The 6,501-nt window shown below is 33.4% G+C and overlaps 1 long non-coding RNA gene across 1 annotated transcript; it reads right to left on the bottom strand.

Annotated features, from left to right (window-relative positions):
- Nucleotides 1–2,264: 2,264 nt before the first annotated feature.
- On the bottom strand, nt 2,265–6,473 carry LOC139974113 (uncharacterized). Its single transcript, XR_011795399.1, has 3 exons — nt 6,392–6,473; nt 5,277–5,445; nt 2,265–4,508 (listed from the first exon to the last, which is right to left on the bottom strand). It is a non-coding gene; the product is annotated as an uncharacterized lncRNA (long non-coding RNA).
- Between the last annotated feature and the right edge of the window lie 28 nt (nt 6,474–6,501).

Below are 6,501 nucleotides of genomic sequence, written 5' to 3'. Positions count from 1 at the left end.
GGGAACTCTTTTTACAAAAATTATGATCCCTAGAGAAAGGCATTACGTTTTCACTTAATGTAATTAAATAGTTGAAATTATTGTCATAAGCATTTCGTGCTAGTAAATTTGTTGTAGTGATACTTTGGGCTGAGTCGTATACAGTTAAGGCAACACTTTGGGTTGTTTGTGCTACAATCTGCCCATCGTTGTACCATATATTTGAAAGAATTGGAAACATATTTTTCTTCATTAACATTTGTACAACCGCTATCCAAAACGCCCCTCTTGAATTTTCAAGGTATTGGTAGGCCTATAGTTAAAACATTTCTCAGTTTGTACCTTGAGCAGAGAGTCCTGACAACTCCTAGACATGAGTAGACTTGAAGCAAACAGGTGTAACGTCATAGTTGCAAACTGGCAGCAAAACCTTTATAATTTTCACTTTTGTGGTTTTGATCTTGCCATGGGTTGGACAGGGTTCCACCTTTTGCTTCATAGTGGATGGGAAGCTACCATTACTGCCAATTAAATGTAGCGATATTATTCGAAATTACATCATTATTAAAGGAAAACATAAACCATTCAAATGTTTGCATCATGTTCACATTTATTATATGCAAACCATGTTAACTACATTATGTTGTTATCCCGAAAATGAAACATAGGAGTCCAATATAAAATTTACCAGAATACTTCAAATAAATTATATATTTATATATATATATATATATATATATATATATATATATGTATATATATATTTATATATATATATATATATATATATATATATATATATATATATATATATATATATATAAATTTTATATAAAGCTTCCGCTTCAATCACAAACATATTTTTTTTAATTCCGCGTGGACTACACTTTATAGAAGCACGGTCGGACCACGGCAACACAGGCCTAGAGCTATCAGTCTATATACCATCAGTTTCTACAATAACACTCATCTGTCATCCACCCCTCCCCCCCCCCCTCCATCTAGAAAATGTATAATAATCACAATCATAAATGAATAAAACAAGTAAATAAAACCCGCTGGTTGTTCCCGGTAGAATTTTATTCCTAGGTTGGGAACCTCTGCTCTAGGAAGGCGAAAATCGCATCATCAGTGACGAAAATTAGGTAAAAATCATTGCAAATCAAACAGAATAATACATAAGAAAAAAAAACTGTAAGATATTATGACGAAACAGCAATGAAGTTTCTAGTGTTAGATCATATGAACAGCACAGGACATATTGTGTTGCCATTGATGGGAAGCGGGGGGGGGGGGTTGTACAAAAATTGAAATTTGATGATGTAGACCTATAAAAGTCACTGCTACGGCAGTCCAGGTTGTACGTCTATGTATTTCTAAATTTGTAGGATGACATATTTTGTCAAATTAATTAAAGCGGCTGACCTATATAGTCTAACGCCGATACTATTAGGTCATACCCTAAGATGCCACAAAAGACTCAATTTATGGACAACGAGAGACATTTTAAAGGTCTACGGGCACCTATGAACAACATTATCCTAAGCACTCTAATAGGCATTAAAAATCATGAAAATAGCTGCAACTCCCATCAAAATCCATCAAAAATGGACAATTTTAGACAGTCTTTTCTCAAGTCTAGTTTTATTTATGAATACACGTTAGTTAATGATGCATATTGCTGAATGTTAAGGGAGTGACTGCCTAATTGTCTGTTATGTTATCCCTTTTCCATTCACAACCTTAGTTTCAAGGACACTGAACACTGGTTTGTGGGCCTAAGGAGATGTGTTGTCGTCTTTGAAAAGGAACATCACATTATTCAAGTGATTGTAATTAGGGGTTAACTTATTAATTGCTAAAATAAGAAATTTTGATGAGTGCAACACTTCACGTCATAGGTTTGCACTAATTTAATGGGTTTCCAAGATTTATGAAAACTTCAAATGTGTATATCTTGGAAACGAAAAGAGCTTTTCGAAAAAATATCAACAGATTTGGAATGAAATTATCACACACAACACATATACTGAATATGGGGCAAATTGGCTATATAGGTGTACGTAGTACTGGAAGGGGGCAAGTACCTGGGTTGTTCTTCACAAATATCTACTTCATATAAGACAAAGATGAAGTTTGGCTGTACATTTTAGTATATTTCGTCAAAATGTCATGAATCTGACAGTGATAGCATTTTCATTATTTCTAACCATCTTGAAAAAGTGTCAAAAATCTAAGAAAAGACATTTGGACAGAAATAATGATGATAATACTACTACTTCTACTACACTGTTAAAAAAAATTCTGTTAAAATACAGAATTTCTCTGGCAGCAGAGTTTCCAGGAAATGTCTGTTATTTCCAACTGCAGATAATCTATGTAAAATAAACAGTCTAAAACTGTTATTAATACAGTTTATTTCTTTCATTATAACAGTTTTTGTCCGTAAACTTACTGTACGACGACCGTTATTTTACACCATATTCTATGTAAAATAAACAGTCTGAAACTGTTATTTACACAGTTTTCCCCCCAATTATAACAGTTTCTGTCCGTAAAATAACTGTACGTCAACCGTTATTTTACACCATATTCTATGTAAAATAAACAGTTTAAACTGTTATTATACAGTTTTTATTTTGCATTATAAAAGTCTTTGTCCGTAAAATTACTGTACGACGACCGTAATTTTACACTGAATTCTATGTTAAATACACAGTATGAGAGCGTAATTCATACAGTTTTTCTTTGCATTATAAAAGTTTTCATCCGTAAATTACTATATGATAGCCGTTATTTTACACTACATTCTATGTAAAATAAACAGTCTGAAATGGTTATTTACACAGTTTTTCTTGAAATACAGTATGTCTTTTTCTCTGTAAAATAACTGTATTGTGACTTTTAATTTACTGTATCTTTTAGGTAAAGTCTAGTCTTTAATGTTATCTATAGTCTTTTTCCTTGCAATAAATAGGTCTTTGTCTGTAAAATTGGCTGTCAGATGGAATTACTATTATCAGTGAGATTATAAAATAAAAAACAACTTATTGTTCTCTGAAACTTTTATTTACAACTTTAAAACTTGCTGAAACATATTTTTGAACGTCAAAACCTTTAAAGTAATATATAAGACTGAACATCAGAAGGCAATCTCTTATTGATGACTGGGAATTTGCTGGGTGCCCCAGCCTTTCTTTTGGAAAAGGTTTTGTTATACAGACGATACTTTCATTGTTTGGAAATATACTGATAAGTCTGTATGTGGCCATATTTGTCTCTTCGGCCACTTCAGGAAATCCTGGATCAGCCACTGAAAGTTTTCACAATTGACTGATCATAAAACACTAAGCTTTGACACCTGCTAGTTCCTGGCCCTTTCATTGCTCTACAACAAAGTTCCTTTCCCTCTTATTTACAGATGCACTTGAAGTATGCAAAGTTCACTCAAGGTCACTGTATTATGTGACCACAGAAACTTAGGTGTCTTCACTATTCTTCACTTAACTTTATTACAACTATGTTCATTTCATGTATTTTTAAATGTTCTAGCAGTATTAAATATATCGCTCATATACCATATTCACTTTAATGGGCATATCAATGTTCACAGAAAATTAATACCTGTAACTGTGGTAACTCCTCTATTGCTGATAAGGATTGTATACTTTTTCTAATTTTCGTGACCTTCTTTAGCCCTTAAAGTTCAAAGTGGAAGTTAAAGACAAGGATATGTTACAATAGGTAAGAATAAAGATTAACTAATCTGTTAACCAAAGATATTGTAAATCATCTGATCAAAAGAAATATAAACAATGATTTGACCTTTGTACCCGTAAATGATTAAAAAAGTTGTCCTTATATTCCTGTGCTTCTGCTTGAGTGGAAGGAGCAGTTTTATGAAAAGATTTCATGTTAAAATTTAGCATAGAGATTTTATATTTTGACAACAAAATATAATTTAGATATCAAGCTTATAGCATTAACAAAATGAACAGAATGACTTGACATCTGAAACTATTATGGATTCAAAACTTTTCTAACATTTGTGAACCTGCTTGGAAGAGTTTCAGAGTTTATGGAGTTATTGGAAAGGTGTCATAATAGCACCAAATAATAGTCTGTAACAAGTTTGTCAACAAGTAAAACCTTGTAAATATCCACCAACAAAGTTAAACACAATAGTTTGAACTCTGTATAAATGTTTAACTGTTCATTTGTAAATGAGACTTCTCTGTAGCTGGAGAGTCAATGGTTCCAGTTCAGGAGGCTCAAGAGGCTCGCTAACATTTTCTCAACTAGGAACACCTTAAATCAACTAAGTGACCTAGATTTATAATTCAACGTTACCAAATTGTCAGACTAATGTGACGAATCATGGGAAGTGCCTGAAAAGCATTTAGACTGTCCAATCTGACTCAAATTCTTTCAGGTTTCCAACCAAAGCCAAAATTTTTGGGTTGACAGGATAGCTCTTCTTGGATTTGGGGGTCTTTCTTCCCTTTTCTGGATTCAATCCAACAAAGCAGCTGCAAAGAGGAGCAAAAATTAGAACTGTGAAATCATAAAGTTCAAATAAGTTAGCAATTATTAAACCATTTAACAATTAATTTCCTTTGGTCTCAAATTTACACTACAGTATGACATACATGATAGTAAGATATGGTCAAAATATGTGATGTGACACAACTCAGTTTCCAATTGTATGTGTGCTCACTGGTGTTGATAGAAGCAATTGAGATGGCTACCTGTCTTAATTTACAAGCCTTTGGAATTCAACAGTTTTCTAGGAAATCATGATCTGAAAAGAAGAGCTAATTTGTGAATCCTCTTTTAATTTCAATTTTGTTCAGTTTAAGCTGATACCCTATAGTTGTAACAAATTGTGAAGGTGTTCTCAGTAATTAACCAAACTCATACATTCCCACCCTTCTCCAAAATAATAAAACATGCCATTCAACTATTTACACTAACTTTCCATTGGTGAAAATTATGTAAAGGTCATCAATGTTTACAAAAGGTTACCAAAGCTGCTGTTATTCTTGGACCACAACAAACAGTACAAAATAAGTAAATCAGCTGTAACTGAGAACAGAGTATGATTTATTTCAATGATCTGCCCAGGAGTTGAGTTAACTGCAATTTGTTGATTTTTTTTCTATATTGGTACCTTTATGATCGGCTGATCTTTTGAAGGTGGCTAATAATATGCATACACTCTTACATTCCATGTCAAGGGAATGTCCACACAAAATAACAATGGTTAACTATTACTAGGGTACTTTCAGCCTACTCACCGCTGGATAAACTCCATTAAAGTTGCACCTTCAGATGGATGCTCAATGTTTTAGATGAAAAACATTGCAAACAGCATGATCATTGCACTTTCAAAAGTTTGAATGTGGTCATTAACAATAACCATATCTACTGCCAACATAAACTTTCTTCCAGTGTACATGTTTGGACCTGCAAAAAATAAATATCAATTAGAACTATTAAGAGAATGTTCATTTAAAGTTAATGCCACTGCTACCACTACTTAACAGTTGCAGCGTGAATATACTCCAACTCGCGTGTACTAATGGGTCATTATTTTTTATTCAATATTATTTTTACCGGTATTCAAGGTTTGCTTCGGATGTATTTCGATATATTCGTTGATGGCAGATTTCATTTTTGTCGGTGTGGATATGAAAGAAAAAACGGTTTATCTGATATATCGATTTACTGAGGCACCCTAGATCAGCAACACAAAAATGACATTGAAAATGTTGCAATGGTCAACCAAAATGTTTTTACCACATATGAAGTCAAAAATGGGCTATAGTTCTTGAGTTTCATGTTACATGCTGAGCATCAAATGCACACATACATGCTGAATTGATGCTGTAACAGAGTTTTCCCAGTTAAATCTCAGATTGACCCATGACTTTGTCTTCCACAGGTGATAGTGCACTATGAGGTGTCATTGACACACTTGCCAACATATAACTTCCTAGGTTTCTTTAATCAAAGATTCTCAAATTTTGACCACTGTTGATTCAAGTGACCACACCTACATACCACATGAGATCTGTCCAAGATTCCCTTCTTGAGATATCATGTTTACAAAGTATTCACAGTTTCACCTCTGTTGACCCCAAATGATCTTTGACCTTTGCCAAAAACAATAGGCTTCTTGTACTCTATCGGGTACACCCACATGCCAACTATGAAATCTATCTAAGCTTCCTTTCATGAGAAATTGTGTTTACAAGGTAGGCATCAGTAAAATACATACACACGCACAAATACTCACCATCACAAATTTCAAAGGTTACAACTATCATCCAAACCAAAAAGGGGAAAAAGAGCAGTGTATATGTACTGGAGGAAATGCATATTAGAGCAAAATCCTCCAAATGCTTCTCACCTTGAATAATGATGCATGGGAATGTTGACTTCAGATCCTTAGTAATATTCTGCACAGTACTGGTTTCCTGAACATAATGTAAATGTAGGAACATTAAAATTGTTGAAAAC

This window comes from Apostichopus japonicus, chromosome 9 (genome assembly GCF_037975245.1).
Source record: "Apostichopus japonicus isolate 1M-3 chromosome 9, ASM3797524v1, whole genome shotgun sequence".
Taxonomy (NCBI): Eukaryota; Metazoa; Echinodermata; class Holothuroidea; order Aspidochirotida; family Stichopodidae; genus Apostichopus; species Apostichopus japonicus.
The sequence above is the reverse complement of the archived record's forward strand: the minus strand, read 5'-3'. Positions and strand labels throughout refer to the sequence as shown.